Source organism: Molothrus aeneus, chromosome 17, assembly GCF_037042795.1.
Source record: "Molothrus aeneus isolate 106 chromosome 17, BPBGC_Maene_1.0, whole genome shotgun sequence".
NCBI classification, from domain to species: Eukaryota; Metazoa; Chordata; class Aves; order Passeriformes; family Icteridae; genus Molothrus; species Molothrus aeneus.
In genome coordinates, this window is record NC_089662.1 from 2235830 (window position 1) to 2254121 (window position 18292).

The 18292-nt window shown below is 51.1% G+C and overlaps 1 protein-coding gene across 3 annotated transcripts in view; it reads right to left on the reverse strand.

Moving 5' to 3' along the window:
* Positions 1-10879, reverse strand: part of RALY (RALY heterogeneous nuclear ribonucleoprotein) — a 148881-nt gene extending 138002 nt beyond the window's left edge. The window contains exon 1 of one of the 3 annotated variants that reach the window (XM_066561687.1): positions 10805-10879. The gene's annotated coding sequence lies outside the window, so the exon portion shown is untranslated. Of the gene's footprint in view, positions 1-10082; positions 10178-10804 lie in introns of those variants that run through there. The other 2 variants (XM_066561686.1, XM_066561688.1) reach the window with 2 other exon arrangements.
* Positions 10880-18292: the final 7413 nt, after the last annotated feature.

Genomic DNA, 18292 nt, shown 5'->3' on the forward strand with positions numbered 1-18292 from the left:
CTTCTCTCAGAGAACAAGCAAGAGGAGGAAACTGCCTGAAGCTGTGCCAGGGGAAGTTTAGATTGGATATCAGGGAAAATATCTTTGCTAAAGAGTGGTCAGGCACTGGGGCAGTGGCTCAGTCACTGGAAGTGTTCCAAAACCAGGGGGATGTGGCACCTGGGGACATGGGTTAATGGCAAACACGGTGCTGGGTTAACAGTTACACTCCATGGTCTTAGAGGTCTTTTCCAACCTCAGTGATTCTGTAACTTCAGGTGTCTGTTACCTCCCAGAGTGTAACCCTGAGACAAAAAAGGTAAGAAAATCAGTTGATGCAGCAATAGGAAACAGGTGCTGAGGGCAGACTGGCCAAGGAGGCTGCTCAGAGCAGGGCCAGCTCCTCAACCCAACACCAAGCCTGGCAAAAACTGCAGCTATGAGTGAAATCCCACATGCCAGGCATTCCCCAGAGTCCAGCCCCTCTGAGAAAATCAGCTGTGCCAGGGCAGAGCCCCGGGCAGATCAGCTGTGCCAGGGCAGAGCCCTGGGCATGGGGCGGCAATGCCGGGAGCACCAACCCGGGCTCGGGCAGCTGCCCCTGGCTGGGGCTGGGCAGGGACCTGCAGGGTCTGGGGGTGGCCAGAGCAGCACAGGAAGGTCCCAGAGAGGAGCTGGGAGCTGGCCCTGGCTGTGCTCCCAGCTCTGCTGCTGCTGCCCAAGGTCAGCCCATGTCACATGCCCTCCTACCTGCTTTATATTTAGAGCATCAGGGCCAGAGCTTCATTTACCACCCTGCTGCAAGGGCAAATGGCAGCACTGGCTACTAAGTCCTACAGATTGCTCAGATTTGGTTACATTTTTTTGGGGGGGTGGGAGTAAAAAGCAAATCTAGAGGGTGGGAATCCTTATCAATACCTCCTGGTTGTCTCTATTCTCACTAGATAATTTTGAGCAAGCAAAATTCAAGGGATGAACCAGAATTGAGGGAAGTGACAGCACCAAGCCTGCCAGAGCTCAAGGGATACTTGGACAATGCTCTCAGGCACAGGGTGGGATAACTGGAGTGTCCAGGAGTTGGACTCAATCCTTGGTGGTCCCTTCCAGCTCAGAGTATTTCAAAATTCTAATAAAATTAATTAATTGGTTTGTATCAATTTTATCAGCTGGTCTATTTGCTGGAGATTCCTCTTGCTCAGGACTGTGAGACTCAGAGTAAAATAAGTTGACAAGCTTCAGGGTAAGGAAAAAAAGTAATAAAATCCAAACTTATTGCCTGATTTAACCTGGAAATTTATAAAGCAGTCACTGGCAGCACAAGTCTGGCTCCCTGCACCTCAGCAGCATCAGCCTGTTTGGTACTAACAGGGAAAACAATTCCAGCATGGGCTGAGGGCACCTACTTCCAAAACCACTTTATTTAAACAAAAACTCAGTGGATCTAAAGGCTGTTTGCCATCACTGCACAAAGCTTTCTCTCTCACATCACTGTCACATTACTGCAGGTTGTGGAGATGCTCAGGAATGCTCCCCTCCTGTTACAACCCAGGAAAGAATTTAAAATTCACTGTATTTATAAGATTGCTGGGCTGCTTTGCCCAACTCCATTTTGCCCTGGGATATGGCACCTACCCAGCCTGAGCAGCCTGTTAAAGTGGCTCATCCTCTTTTTGGGGACTTGGAGAGAAAAGGCTTTGTGTAAACATGCAATATTTACTCCCCAACACGCTGTAGTTTGGCAGCCCAGCTGTGCAGACTTGGGGCAAGCCATAAATTACTCACATCACTGAGTGGGTAAAAGCCTCTGACTCACTGAGCCAGAATCCCCTGCACCAATGCCTCACAACAAAGTACAAAATGTAGATATTTATGCTACATATAAAATCTATTGACTCTGAGGTCACACTGCTTTCCCCCCCTCTTGCAAACGAGGGCTTGAAAAGGCAGAGAGCATCAGCACACAGAAGGGGATGGGGATATGGAATCTGCAAATTGAACTGCAGGAGGAGACTGGAATGAGATGACCCTTAAGGTCCCTTCCAACCCAAACCAGTCTGTGACTCTGTGATATGATAAATGATGATAAAAGCAATAAATGCAGAAACCAGCCTGGATCACAAACCCACACACAGCTCAGGCTGCTGCACCCCCTTCACTGAGCCCAGCTCCTCAGCCCAAGCCCTCCAGGACCTCCTCTCACCAGGATTTTGGGACATTCACCAAGAATTAGGGGGATTGTGCATGTAAATAACCTGCTCCCTTCCAGCTCTGCCTGGGAGGGAGGCTGCTGTGACCTGCTACCAATTAAATGTTAACAACACCACAAAAAACTGTGCCTGCATAAAGGAGCACCAGAAACCTGCTCCAAATGATTGATTAAACCTTCCTGCCTGTTCAGCTGTAGCTCTGGGCTTTTCCATGCTGAATTAACCACCTCTGCTGTCTGCTGCCTGTTTGACACAGAATAAATGTTCTGCTGTTAGCCAGTACTTTTTTTTTTTTTTTCCCCAGATCTCAGGGCTCAAATGGCAAAGGAAGAGATCCAAAAGTTGCTTTTCCAAACTTCCCTGCCAGCAGCTGCCAGTGTCAGGCATCACCTCAGCTCTGCACCCCATTGTCTGACAGCATCACTCCATGGAGCCCCCCAGCCCTCCCCTAGGGAGCAGCAAGGAGAAAGATCCCAGTGCTGAAATAAGGGGAGAAAAAGATATTTTGAAACAGGATCCTGCTCCCCAAACAGAACACTGCCTCGAAATTAGGTTGCACTTTGGCTTTTATCTTCCCTGGAATCCCTGCTGCTTTGCAGACTGGGCTGGAAGATGAATCCAGGAGAACTGGGCAAAAAACATGGGAGCAGCTGATTTATACTTTGGCTGAAAGAGCTTTAATTCTCCCAGCCCATGCACACAGCCCGTTCATTTGGGGGGAAAAGGTAATTTAAAATATCTTTCCTAATGTCTGCTGGCAGAACAAAGATGAAGGACTGTAAGAGATTATCAATGTTTAAGGCCATCTTCAAAGCCATTTGGGGAGCTGCTGAAGATAAACAAGCAATTGGGGCCCAGGAGCCAGGCTAAAAGCTGACAGAGAAATTGCTTTTTTTCCAAGGCAAACAGAAGGCAAGGAATGGCTCAGTTCAGAGAGGCTGCACTCTCCCCCTCGTAATACGAGCAGGGCAAGAGACCAAATTTAATTTCTTCCTCACAACAAGTTTAATTAAATCATCTAAGCCCTCCCTGCCTGTCTCCTGCCACGAGGTGTGGCTGTGCTCACAGGAGGCATCAGCAAGCTCGGCACTATTCCCATGACCTCCTGGAAATGCTGTTTATGCTGCAGGCAAATGGCTGGGGAGCCCAGCTGCAGGGAAAGCACTGGAAAACATCTCCTGATGAACAGGAAAGCTCCCAAACCCCACCTGGGATGTGCAGAACTACCTGCACAGCTTTCCTGCCAGGGGAAATTCCCAGGGGGTGTTTTCTCCTCAGCCCCACCTGTGCCCTGAGGGTGCCACCAGAGGGGCAGGATGGACACTGGCTGCAGGGTGTGAGCTGCACCGAGGATTTTTCACCTTAAACTGAAATTTCAGAGCCAGATCCTTGGCTTCCCTTTGAGGAATAGGACACAGGGAATTACTTCCACTGCCAGAGGGCAGGGTTAGATGGGATTTTGGGAAGGAATTGTTCCCTGTGAGGGGGCTGAAGCTCTGGCACAGGGTGCCCAGAGAAGCTGTGGCTGCCCCTGCATCCCTGGAAGTGTCCAAAGCCAGGCTGGATGGAGCTTGGAGCAGCTTGGGATGGTGGAAGCTGTCCCTGCCTTCCCTTCCTGGATGGGCTTTAAGGTCCCTTTCAAGCCAAACCATGCTGGGATTCTCTCAGAGCCAGCACAGAGGCAGGTGAGGTTTTATTGGCCTGTTGAAATGTGTGAACATAAGAGCTGCCCTCTTTGGAGCAGAAGTTAAAAAATTATAAACAAAACCAGTAAGTTTAAATTACTAGAAGAGCTCAAGAGGATTTCTGCAGTGCTTACAGCTTTTACCAACTCCAGAAGGAGCTTCGGGAGCTGTAAGAGCTCCAAGCACTGCAGATTGTTGCAGCACCAACAAAAATCCCTGTTTTACAGCAGACACAGCCCCAGGGATGGGAACCAGGAGCTGCTGAGCCACCAAACCCCTCCAGGGCTGCCCCTCAGCAGGAACACAGCTCAGGCCAGGCAGCACCACCAGCTCTGCAAGGTCTGTCCCACAGCAAACACCGAGATTTTTGCTAGGTTTGAAAAAAAAGAATTATGTTTGAGTACCAGCCACCTGCAGTTTTCTACACAGGGGCCACAGGCTGGGCCAGAAGAGTCACCCTGAAGCCCTGGCAAGTGGAGGATGTCACTGGAGGGCAGGTGAAAGGCAGCCATGGCACTGAGGGCACTGACACAGCCAGGGCTCCACCCTCCCTTCCAAAAGAATGCCTCTCACTAATGCTCCCAAAACAGTTTTCCAAAAGAAAGTTTGCCAAAGACAGAAGGGCAGCATAAGATTTAGACTAATAAAGACATCAAGAGCTTTGGTGGAGGGGGGGGGGGGGGGACCTGTAACCATGTCCTTTGTCCACTGTGACCTTTGCCAGCCCATCCTGAACTCAAGAATTCACACATTAAAATGAACACCAGTGGTTCCACATTGCCACCTTTTCTTCAACACTTCCTCTTGCAGAAATTGTCTCCGGTTGAAGTGCCAGCAGGCAGAGCCCCAGGGGAGGGATGCTGTCGCTCTGGGGGAGGTAGGACACAGCAGGAATGGAGCTGCACTGCCTCAGTTATTCCTCCTGCTCACACTTTTAACCTGGCCATTCTTATTCTGCCTGCAGTAGCAAGCTGGAAATGAGTTCACATTCATTCCCAGCCGTGGCTGTATTTGTTGAAATGTAAGCTGCTTGCAAAAGCATCATCAGATAAAGCCCTGGCACTTCTCAGCTCCTTTTGTTTGGTACCATCTCCACATGGAGGTGATGCTGCAGATACCACCAGGGAGTCACTGAATTCACACAGACAGCCCAGAGGTGCCCATCTATTTACCTAACTCTTGGTAGAAATAAACCCTAGCAACCTGGCATTGTGTTTTTTCTATTTTAAACCAGATCTTTAGGAGCAAAAAAAAAAAAAAAAACCACAAAAAAAAAAAAAAAAAAAAAAAAACAAAAAACCAGACAGTTGTGCAACATCACTGGCAAAGTCTGTGGCTGATTAGTAAAGAAAATACCCTGCTGCAGGTGCAGGGATGCTCCTGGAACAGAGCTCAGCATCCTGCAGGGCATCTCGGGCACCAGAGGGGAAGGAAAAGCCCAGAAGCCCTGAAATCAACTGGGGACCTTCCCTGCAAAAGCCAAGTCTTGCCTCAGATCACCAGCACCACTTGCTCTACACATTTGCAATACATACTCAAGGCTTGCTTTAAAGAAATAATCAAATATTGGGATTCTGAGGTGGCAGGGTGAGAACTGCAGGAGGCAGCTGCTGCAGGAGCTGCAGCTCAGAGGTGCCCCTGGACAGGCTCCATCCAGGGCCACATCCCTTGGTGCTGGCCAGCCCTGGGCCAGCAGGACAAGCAGCATTGTTTGGGTGTTACACAAGAGCCAAAAGGATGACTCAGGCTGCCCTTATAGCCCTTCCCTGGGATCCAGAGCCAGGGCTGAGCAATCTGGGGCTCCCAGGGACAGGGGGGCTCCAGGGACACCTCCTGCCCAGGTGAGACAGCCCTGGCACTGCTCCTGCAGCCAGAGCTGCTTGCAGGCACATTCTCAGACAAAACCTACTCTCATTTCATTTAAGGACAAGCAGTCATTACAACACTCCCAGGATTTCACCTTTCTCTAACAAGGAGCATCTCGCTGGGAGCTCACAGCACTCCAGATTGCAGGCAGCAGACTCTTCCACATCCATGCTCCAGCATCATCTGTTACATCCTGCACAATATTCCCCCAGCTCGGGCTCTGCAGGAGCAGCTCCTCTGTTTGCCCACAGCCTGGCAACACCAGGCTGCTCCTTCTGATTGTTTCAGGCTGCAAAAGCCCCAAGAAAAGCTTTGGATTCACTGTGTACGTGCAGACTGGCCTCTGGGAAAGGAAAGAGCCTTGGCTTTGGTATTTCCAGCATCTCAAATACTAAACTAGACACAGACAGATGTTAATTCTGCAGAATACCCATCTAAGTCAATCCCTGCCCGGTATCACCTCAATTCTGCCTTTTATATTGCACCTACAGTTAATTTTCTATTGGATATGGAGCTGGCAGACACCTGACCCTCTCATTAAACACACACTTTCAGGTGAGACCCTCCAGGCACTATTATTACTCACTGGAATTAAACAGGTACACCAGGACTGGTGGTAAACATAAAAATAGCCCCAGCTCTGGGCACGCCGGGGAAGGCAGCAGCCTTCTGTGCACAGCAGCAAAATCAACTTAATCACAAATGACAACTTCTGAAAGCCTTTACTTTGGATTCATCCTTGGCATTTTTCTAGGCCAGCTTGAAAACAAAAGCTTTGTCTTCTTAAAATGCAATTGCCTGAGGCACCTCTAAAAAAAGTGACATAACTCAGGTTTGAAAAATGCCTCCTGGGTTTCAGATCCTCCTAAGAGCCTCTTTACTATTCAGCTTGATTCAGATTACCCAGATCAGCATGAACTCTGCAGATTTAGCCCCAGCTACCAGCACAGGTATAAAATGCACACATTTAGGATTATTTTTTAAACTATATGATTAAAGCTCTACAGTTATGAAAAAAGAACTTGTTATTGATCTGAATGGTTGCTCCCTTCCTTTTCTCCAGCAGGTTTATAAACACTCTCTGATGACAGTTTATTCTGAATTTCACTCTGTTCAGTTTATTCCAGATTTTTTTTTCCCCAGCCTGTTTTTCTTGCTGGATATTTTCAACCTTTCCATCACAAACCTCAAGCTGTGAGAAGAATGAGCAACTTGTTTTGGAATCACAATTTGAGCCTAAAATTTGATTCTTGTTTCTTCTCCCCTGCATAAACCTTTTTTATTTCAGTAATTTTAAGAGCAGTGACTCTGCTTCTGCAAATCCAGGAGCACAGCCCTGTGCCAAAAACTTAATGGGAGGGGGCAAGGAAGGAAGAGCTGCAATTTTCTGAGGCAGACACAGCTACTTCCAATGCCCACAATTAACACCTTGGATAAATCCACAGTACCTTTAGCATATCACAGATTTTTAAACCCATAGGCTGTTTTCTTTGAGCAGATACAAATTTATTGCTAGGTCTGAAAACTCCTTATGCAGCCACCAGTGAAGAACTTAAATCAAAAGGAGTTTTGTTGCTTTTACTGAATGATTTGGGACACAGAGAGCTGTAAGCTGTCTTGGTGATGGGAACACGTTAGAGTATTTTTCTGAATGATCAAGTCCCATCACTTACTCCACATAAACTGTTCTCTGTCAAGAGCTTTTAATCCTCTCTTTTCAATCCCTAAATAAAACATCCTCCCCAAACTCACTGTCTATTATCAGCCATTTCTAAAGAAAGTGGTTCTTAAGAGACACACCTCTTTCTGCTTTGCCGTTCTCCTGAAATCCATCTCCAACATCAGCCTGACAGAAGTGAAACAGCAGCAATCTTCCCCTGCTCAGAGAGCTGGAGGAGTGTCTGAACACCCTCCCCTCTCGAAGGAAGCTTTCACACGCGGCCAAAACCACAGAAAGCCTTCCAGGAACGGCAGCAATAAACATTGTGACAAGCTGTCAGCCAGAGCAGGCAGCCCAGGAAGATGCTCCAGGGTCACACATCTGAGGTTCTGTTCGTGGCACTGCTCCTCAGCTCCCACCCCTGCATCCCAGAGCTCACCTGGAAGCCAGGCTCCCTCCCTGTCCTTTGGAACAGTGCAAAGAGCACAAATCCCAAAAAACAGCAGAATACAGGGCAAAATGACCATCCCAGAGCTCACCTGGAAGCCAGGCTCCCTCCCTGTCCTTTAGAACAGTGCAAAGAGCCCAAATCCCAAAAAACAGCAGAATACAGGGCAAAATGAGCATCCCATAGCTGACCTGGAAGCCAGGCTCCCTCCCTGTCCTTTAGAACAGTGCAAAGAGCACAAATCCCAAAAAACAGCAGAATACAGGGCAAAATGAGCATCCCAGAGCTGACCTGGAAGCCAGGCTCCTTCCCTGTCCTTTAGAACAGTGCAAAGAGCCCAAATCCCAAAAAACCAGCAGAATACAGGGCAAAATGAGCATCCCATAGCTGACTTGGAAGCCAGGCTCCTTCCCTGTCCTTTACAACAATGCAAAGAGCCCAAATCCCAAAAAACAGCAGAATAAAGAACAGGGCAAAATGAGCATCCCGGAGCTGACCTGGAAGCCAGGCTCCTTCCCTGTCCTTTAGAACAATGCAAAGAGCCCAAATCCCAACAAACAGCAGAATAAAGGACCGGGCAAAGGGAAAGCGCCCCCCCCCTTTGACTGCCGAAGGGAGCCCCAGAGCAGAGGCACTGTGGGAGAGCTCAGCCCTCCTCCCGCAGCAGGGACAGTCCGGAGGCGCTGGGACACAGCCCAGCCCTGCTGGCCTGATGACACAGCCAAGGAAAACAGGTTCAGCCAGGGCGCTGAGGTCCAGGGCCAATGCCAAGGGCTGGTGCTGGCCCTGCCAGCTCGGGGAGGGTGGCAGCAGGGTCCGACCTGCGCTGCCACCGCCGTCCCTCCCTGCCCGGCCTGCGCCCACCACACGGATTTACTGCTGGGGGAAGGACAGCAGGCTCCTCAATAGGAAATAAAAGGGTCTTTTCTTCTGGCCCTGAAAGTCAGCCCAAGCCAGCCGTGATGCCGCTGAGTTCAGTCTCCTCAAGAGCCTGAGCAGCCTCTGCGCTGAGGGCAGGCCCCCGAGGCACACAGCACGGGCTGGTTCCCAGCCCTTCCCCATGCCAAAACCATGGGAGAAATACACTCAGAAGTGGTGGAGTCACCATCCCTGGAGGCATTTAAAAGAGGTGCAGAAGTGGCACTTGGGGACATGGTTTAGTGGTGGGCTTGGTAATGCTAGACTCGATCTTAGCGGGCTTTTCCAACCTAAATAATTCTGGGATTCTGTGCTGAAACACTGCAGTACAACTGCGATGGGCTGTTCCAGCAGGTGGGCTCTTACTCTTCAGGAGCAAGTCAGAAAATAAAGGCGCACATCCACCCCGCTGTCCATCCCGGCAGTTTGTGTCTCTGCTGTGCAAAGGGAATCAGCCGCCGGACACCCTGCCAAAGCACGGCCAGATCTGACTGTTTCACACTCACCAAAGCTGCTCTGGAGCAAGAGCCAGAGTTTCATACATCACCTCAAGTCAACAGAGTCATTAAGGTTGAAAAAGACCTCCAAAATCATCAGGTTCCAACCTCTGACCGAGTCCCCCCGTGCCAACTAAAACCGTACGGCCGTGTCACATCCGCTCATTTTTAACATTCCCAAGGATGGTGACTCCACCACTTCCCTGAGGAGCCTGTTCCTAAATACAACTCCCGACAGACACCAGCAGCCCCAACATAATCGCGACAGAGGAGCTCCGGCAGTGCCGGCACCGCGCGCTGGAGCCCGCAGGGCTCCTTTCGGACCCGCGGGGAGCGGCGCGGCTCAGCGCCGCTCGGGCTCGATATTCCGCCTGTTTTCTCGCTACAAAGCCGCTCCCAGCCTCCCGAGGCCCCGCTGGCAGAGCGGCCGAGCATCTCCGGTCTGCAGGAGGCACAAAGTACCTCGCGACCGTGCGGTGACACCGCGGACATCCCTGCCAAGCGCCCGGGACCCGCGCAGGGCTCAGCCCCGGAGCCATCGCCACCCCGGCGGGGTCGGACCCACCCGGCAGCCGCTTCCAGGCGCGGCACTTCCCCATCCCGTAAAACGGGGAAAACGTGCATCAGAGGCGGAAAAACCTAACCACACGCAAGAAAACCGATCGGCAAAGTGAAGATTGAGAAGGAAAAAAAAAATAATAAAGCAGCACTAAGTCACTGTGCCACTAGCAAGGGGAACCTGCGCTACCAGCACGGACCGCACGCTCCGGCTGGCGGGAGCGGCTCCCCGTAGCAGCCGGGGGAAGAGGCGGCAGCACTCACCGGGCAGTCGGTGCCGGGCAGGTCGGTGCCGTGCGGACGGAGGGCCCGGCCCGTCCCGCCTCGCCCGCGGGAGCCGCCGGCTCAGTGCCGCGCACCGCCCCGCGCCGCGGCTCCTTCCCGCCGACCGTACCACGGCTCCAAGCCGGGGGGGACCCACGCGCCGCGGAGCGCCCACCCCTCCGCCCACCGCCCGCTCTCGCTGCTGCCGCGGCGCGGCCTGTACCGATCCGCCCTCACGGGGCTGTGCCGGGCAGGGCCGCGCCGCCGGTGCTCGGCCCGGGGCAGCGCCGCTCGCCGCGCACCGCCCGCTCCCTCCCGCTCCGCTGCCCGCGCGGTGGAAGAGTCCAGAGCGGGGCGGGCACGGGCGGGGCCGGGCGCGCGGGGCTGCTCCGGGCGCGGGTCCCCGTGAGGGAGCAGCGGGGCGGCCCCGGCGGGGCTCGGCTGCGCTCCGGGCTCTCGGTATTGGGGGTCCCGGCCCCGCAGCGCGGCCCGGGAGCTGCGGAGCAGCCGCTCCCAGCGGCACCGCTAGCTCTTTGCCTACACCCGGTTCACCGGAGCCTCAGCCGAAGTTCGCAGCCGCGGCGTCCCCGCCGAGCGCGCAGCGGAGCCGCGGGTCCAGCGCGGAGCTCCGGCCCGGCCGCTCTTCCCCCAGAGGCTCTCGGTAACAGCGCGATGCTCAGCTCGGCTGCTCCGTTCTGTGTCCGCCTGCTCCTGGCACTCACCGGGAAGAAAGCGGTTCCCTTGGGAAAATGATGTTTCCTGACCGAAATGAACGTCCGGCATTTCGCCGCTGTCTAAAGGCGTGGGAAGGCCGGGCTGTGAGCCCCGGCGCTAGAGGGACCGGCACACGCGGAGCTGTGCAGGGACAGCATCGCTTGGAGGTGGCACACGGGTTCCACAGCTCACGGCAGCGGGGTTCGGGTGACATCAATGCAAATAATTTCAGGCAGCTGCTCTCAACAGCGTGCAAGGAAGGGCAGGAGCTCAGCAGCAGGAGCGAGCCATCAGAGAGGCATAAATCACAATCGCCGTCAAGTCCAACCATTATCCCAGCCTGCCAAGCTCACCACTAACCTATGTCCCCAAGTGCCACATCCTCACAGCTTTTAAACCCCCCTGGGCAGCTGTACCGGGGCTGGACAACCGTTTCAGTGAAGAAATTTATTCCTGGTACATGCCTGGAATAGTGCAACAGCACAAATCAATCAAGGCAAATCCCCCACAAGTTTTCCCCACTGATCCCAACAGAATTATAGTGGTATTTAAGTGATCAGTTACACAAAACTACCCAACACAGTGCTGGTTGCTGATGGGACTGGTGGGAGTGTTGAGGTGCTCAGAAGATACCTCTGAAGGCTGGGTAAAGACCCCTCAGTAAGGTGAACTCTCCTGTCAGCATCAAGATGTCTCTGGCTGTGAGCTGGAGGCAAGAACTTGATACCTACCAACCCAAATGAGATCAATTAACTGGCTTTTTCAGCTTATTTTTTCTTGGGCAGCTCATGGCTGACAGAGAGCAGGGATTAGATTGGATATCAGGAAGAAATTCTCCCCTCTGAGGGTGGGCAGGCCCTGGCACAGGTGCCCAGAGCAGCTGTGGCTGCCCCTGGATCCCTGGCAGTGTCCAAGGCCAGGCTGGACAGGGCTTGGAGCAAGCTGGGACAGTGGAAGGTGTCCCTGCCCATGGCAGGGGGTGGAATGAGATGGCCTTTAAGGTCTATTCCAGCCCAACCCATTCCATTATTCCATTAAATCCCTTCTAAGCTCCAGTTTTTCACCTGCACCATGTGCTTTCCCTTGGCAGAGCTGAAAGCCACACCAGCTTCCTGGTGGAATGCACTGTTTTCCCATGAAATCCAAATCCCCCATCTGACACAGGATGTTGCTGTCCCTCTCTCCTCAAAGAACAATGTCCTCCTTGGGTTTGGCTTTCCATGATAAATTCCCCCTGAGAGTGAGATCACAGCAGGGCTGTGATCAGGGCATCAAAGTGCCTGTTCTGGCCATGGCATCTCCTGCTTTCCTTCCAAATTCTAATTCCCTTGGAGCTACACAACAACATTTCAGAATCATTTACTGATATTTTCCCAGGGCTGGAATATTCAGAGCTTTCACCAAAATTCTCCACCCACCAAAGCCCCAGGAATGTCTATAAACTTGTGCAGCAGCAGGTGCTTCTCTTATTAGTCCAGAATTAAGTTTTCATCAAGCCCTGATTTCTTTAGAGCCCTATTTATTATTGCTTAACAATCACTTGAAAGTCTATGGGTGGGAAGCAATACAAAAGCATCTTTCATTATTCATTAAGGACAAGTGATGCAGGGCTTTTGGAAGGGAATAGAAAGTACACAGGCTTTTCTGCATTTAAAACAATTATTTCTTATTAATAACCCTGCAGAAAGGTGCCCCGTGGAGATGTGCAGTTTGGGTGTTTTGAAGTTCAGTCTCTTGATCACAAAAAGAGTTTTTCTTCCCCTGTGACATTCCTCAGCAGAGATCCTGGGAAATGTTTTGTCATTTTTATTTTTAAAAAATATTTAGGTGATTATTTTTGGGGGTGTCCCCCTCCTGGGATGGATAATTATGTAGTGATGATTGTGGAGATCAAGACGTGATCTCTGTGAGAGTCTGTCAGGAGAATAAAAAAGCTGCAGCAAAAAAAAAGAGCAAACCTGCAGCAGGATTGGGAAGAGGATTGGGGAGCTACAAGATTCCAGGAGACCTCAGCTTGGAAGGGACATTGAGGGTCTCATTTTGAGGTGCATTTCTCAGGTCATTGCCATGGCTATTAGGGCATGGCCCAGCAAAGACCCCTGAGGGGTTTTGCCCCTTGTAACTGGCACCCAGGTAGAGCCCAACCCATCCCTGCTCTCCCTGGAGCCCAGGGCTCCTGCAGCCTTTACAAAGCCACCTGCACTGGGAGGTGCTGCCTTGGCATGCCAAGAGGAGACTACAGCCAAGCCAAGGCACTGGGCTGCTGTGGGCTTCCAAGTGAGGAACCACAGAAGATGCTCTTCACCAGCCTTAGCCCAGGGAGAAGTGGACAGGGACCTCCAGCCTGCAGAGCTGAGGATGTGCTGATCCAAGTCCCTTGGTCTGCCCTGAACACTCACACACTGCTCTGAGGCTGAGGAACCACACTGAGCAATTCTGCTGAGGTCCCACTGGTGAGGAGGAGCTCCAGGGAATGGCCCAGCTCCTCTGGCTGTGCCTTCCCTGAGAATCTGTCCCTCCAATCCTGAATGGGTGTCCTTGAGGCTGCAGACTGGGAAATTCAGAAGGCCCTTGTCACCATCATATTTTCTAGAAAAATCTCTTTGCCCAGGATTTTGCTCCTGGGAAGCTGAAAAGCCTCAGAGAAAAGGAAAACAATAATTACCTGATCTGCTTCTGTGTTTGCTGCTTTGGAATGTGTTTGGACATTGTTTACCAACCTGTGGTTGTTTCATTGGTTTCATGTGAATTGTTTTGACTTAATGCCCAATCATGGCCAAGCTGTGTCAGGACTCTGGAAAGAGTCACGAGTTTTCATTATTATATTTTAGCTTTCTGTCTATATCCTTTCTCTATTCTTTAGTATAGTTTAGTATAGCATTCTTTAATATAATATAGTATCTTAAAATAATAATTAGCGTTCTAAGAGCATGGAGTCAGATTCTCAATTCCTCCTTCATCCTGGGGGCCCAGGAAATACCACAGGAGCCCACCAGAGCATCCATGTGGTGGGGAACTGTTCCCAGAGTCCCACTGCCAGCAGAGCCTGGCTGTGCCTCAGATTCCCTCAGTTTGTCCCCTCCCTGCCACCTCCTGCCTCTGCCTCCCTGCTTGGAGAAATGGGGCAAGCCACACTGGAGCTGATGTCTGTGGAGACTTGGGGCCATGTGGGGCCTGGGGGTGCCAGCCCAGCTGGAAAGGAGAGAATGTGGGGTCCTGCCAGACTGGGAGAGCCTGCAGGGGCCATCTGGGCATTGCTGAGCTCACTTGGTTTGTTCAGCTGGGGAGGAAAAGGCTGAGCTCAGACCTCATCAGGGGCTGCAGCTCCTCCCGAGGGCAGCTCTGATCTCTGCTCTGGGACAGGGACAGGGCATGGCTGGAGCTGTGCCAGGGAGGCTCAGGCTGATACCAGGGAAAGGCTCTTCCCCAGAGGGTGCTGGCACTGCCCAGGCTGCCCAGGGAATGGGCACGGCCCCGAGGCTGCCAGAGCTCCAGGAGCTGCCAGGGATGCCCAGGCTGGGGCTGTTGGGGGGTCTGGGCAGGGCTGGGGCAGCCATGGGTGATCCTGGGGGTCCCTCCCAGCCCAGGACAGTCTATCCTGTGATTCCCTGGGAGCAGGGCTGAGGGCAGAGCCCCTTCCTGGGGAGCTCCCTGGGGCCGTGCTGCAGCTCCCAGAGCTCCTCTGAGGGGGTGCTGCCTGCTGAAATATCCCAAAAAAAGTGAGCTTGTGGTGCTGTGAGGTCCACAGGATGAGGTAAGAGATGAGACCCTGACTCCATGTTCTCAGAAGGCTGATATTATATTATATTATATATATTATATTATATTATATTATGTTATGTTATGTTATGTTATATTATATTTATTATTAATACCTCAGAAGGCTTCACAAGAATGATAATGAAAGCTCTTAATTGACTCCTCAGAGTCTGACATAGCTGATGGTGATTGGTCATGAATTAAAAACAATTCACATGGAATCAATCAAAGATGCACCTGCTGGTAAATGATCTCCAGAGCACATTCCCAAACAATCAAATAATTATTTTCATTCTTTTCTGAAGCCTCTCAACTTCCCCCCCCCAAAAAAAAATCCTAGCAAAAAGATTTTCTGAAAAATATCACAGGACATGAGTCCACCTGTGGGACCCTTCCCTGGCTCCTAATTGGATCGTGGGACCCTGAGAAGATGACAGGTCCTTTTTGTTCTTTTTATTGGCATGTTTGTCCTAGACACTGTGTGTGGCTGGATCCTTCAGACATTTAACTCTCTCACCCTTCCCATCACCCTGTTTGCAATCTTCCACATTTGATTTTTGTGCTGGGAGATAGAGAAATACCAGTGGGTTTCTTTCCTCATTTTTTTTTCTCTGTTTTTAATGAATTTTTCATTTTGTTTCACTCATACAGAAAGAATAACAATGAAGCAACAGTGTCAACATAGAAAGAATTTGCACCAAAGTCACACCATGGCCAATCTGCAGCAGCAATAATAGATTCTGTGAATCCCACTGAAGGGAATCATAAGTGGAAGGGGTGGGGAGTGCAAATGAAAGGCTCTGAACTAATTTGTGCTTTCCACACCACAAAGCCCCATTCTAAGGAGCTGTTTGAAGAACAAGCAAAAAAATAAAATAAAATAAAAGAGCACTCTGCCAAAGCAGGTTTCTAATAGGAGAGGAGCAAGAAATACCCAGGTGCTTTGTGATGTTTAGAAAAAGAAGTTGCCTACAAAGGCAGTTTTGTCCATCTCCATCTCCTGGGAGATGACCAGGATGCAGCCAGGGGCTGGGATCCCCTCTGGGCTGAGCAGGCATTGGAATTGGGCTGGATTTGCTGTCATGCCAGACTCTGCTCTGCAGTGGCTGCCCCAGTAATGGCTCTGCTTCCCAGGCTGAGCCAGGTTCTCCTTTTATATTTGTTGTTCTTTCCAGGAGGTGTTAACAGCAATTTATGAGCTCAGTGGGACGGCAGAGCCGCGTGAGCAGCGCTGACCTTGGAACTCACCTCTCTCACATTTCTGTTTCCACCCCATCTCCAAGTCAGTCTAAAAGCAATTAAAAGGATGTTGGAAGGGGGGAGCTGGAGCTCATCCACTTGATGTTAAAGGAGGGAAAACTCAGTGAACATGATCTCAAAAAGCAGGTGCCTTGCAGGTGGCTGTATCTGTACCACTGTTGTCTCAGGAAGGGCTGCACGTCTCCTCTCAGGCTCCTGCCCACAGGAACTCCTGCCAAGAAGTCACAGAATCATGGATCAGAAAATTCGCAGCTGGAAGGAGCCTCCAGGATCATCCAGGACACCCAACAATCCCACCCTGTGCATGAAAGTGTTGTCCAAATGCTGCTGGAGCTCTGGCAGCCCTGGGGCTGTACCCCCTGCCCTGTGTATATCCTTTCCTTCCAGGATCTGCACACTACATGCAGCTAAAAACGTGCTGAAAACAAAACCTATGCTGATTTTCTTACATTTTTCTTACTGTTACATTGAGGAAATCGAAGATTTGCTGCTAAGCACTCCCTCCACCATACAGGAGACACAGCACATCACAGGCCCTGAATGGGGGGCAGCACAAAGAGGATTCTCTCAGAAAAGACAGAAAAACAATTAATGTGTTGGGGAAGGGGGAGCAAATAAAGAATATTACATCCAAAGATCATTAAAAAGAAACCAATTTGCCTGGAATGTGGTGGTTAATCAGCACTGGCACAGGGTGCCCAGAGCAGCTGTGGCTGCCCCTGCAGCCCTGGAAGTTTCCAAGGCCAGGCTGGGCAGGGCTTGGAGCACCCTGGGATAGTGGAAGGGGGGGTTGGAGCGAGCTCATATTTTGGTCTCTTACAACACAACACATTGCATAATTTTATGAGTTTCTTCCTCAAAACAACACTTTGTCTGCCAAGGTACTTTTTGGCCCAGAAATGCTGCCCAGCTCCAGCAGTGACACGAGCTACCAATGCAGGTGACTGCTTTGAGTGAGTGTCCCCAGGGAGAGGAGCAGGGACACCAATCACACAGGGTCACACCTGCCCAGGTAGCTCCTTGTCCCTTGGTTGTTGTTCCTGGGCACAAGCACCAATAAATCTGCCACTGTCTGGGCATCAGCAGCGTTTCCCAGATCGACTTTGCTCTGCTTGCTTCAAGTGCCTGACAAATGAAGGAAGCACAAGAACGATAAAGACTAAATCTTATCTTAATAGCCTTTCATTATTAACTGTCTCCAGATTTATGTGTCACTGGAGCAGGGAGGGAGGGAGCCAGGCACCACTGGGGTGAGCCCAGGCAGGTTCCTGCCTTTCCCCAGCTCTGGCATTTCCACCTGTGAGGTCTGGCTCTGTGGGTTTTTTTCAACACTTACACTGTAGGGAAACTGTCCATGTGCTGCTCTTGGCCTCCAGGTCCTTCTCCTCTAGGATCCCCTGGGATGGCAGTCCTGGGGAGAGGCAGAGGCAGGGACCAGCTCCTCATCCCAGGCTGCTCCAGGGAAAAGGGAGAAGTGGGGGCTCTCCCAGCTGGAAAAGAACACTGAGGAGCAGCATCATCCAATTCCCCACCAGGATGCTTCCCACTGCCTTTGCCATGCTCCAGGAGAGGGATGTGCATGTGCTCCAACAATGCTTTTATTTCACAGCACCTTCCTGCCTTCCTGTGGCACCTGCCTGGTGAAAGCTGCTGTGCCAAAGGATTTCTCACCTGGGAAAGCTGACAAAGCCCTGCTCACTGGCAGCTCCCGTGGGTGTGCACTGACAAATGGATCCAGCACCACGGGAGCTGCTGGGGAGAGGGGGAAGGACCAACCTTCACCTGAACAGGGAGGAGAAACCTGGTCTGGCAGCAGGGACAGGGTGCTACAGCTGAGCCCAGCGCCCCTGCCTGGCTGCCAGAGCCTGTGCTGATGGCAGGAGAACAGCAGCAAAAAGAGAAAAATTCAAAGTGGCTTGGGAAACTCAGATCAATCCCTTTGCAAACCCAGCCAGTGCCTCCCAAACCATGTGGTATTTCTGCCCGCTGGAAGCGTGGGATCATTTCTTAGGCACATCTTAATTTGTGTGTCCTTTAGCACTTTTCCCTAAAAAGCCCCAAAATGAGAGTTTCTGCTGCCATCCAGGAGTTCCCATTCTTAGCTAGAGCACATCCACTTCCCTAAGACCTGCTGTCATTAGGTGCCCAGGCAGAAATCCCACAGAAATGCTTTAATTAAAATGGACATTAAGAGCTCACTCATTCAAGCCAAAGAACATTAGGAGGAAAATTAAATGAAGAGATTTTTAAATCTGTGACATTTGTTCTAATGAGAAAACACTTTCTAATCCTAAGTGTCTCCTAATTCAAAACAGATTGGAAAGACTGCAAGTGAAAACAATTTTTTTCCCTCCCAAAACCACGTCCTGTAATTAGTAGACCTAACTGGCAAATACCATTTGTCTTTTCCATACAGCTTCCACATCAGCTTGGAAGCAGGAGGTGACAAGCAGCCTAGGAATGCACCCACAGGTGTC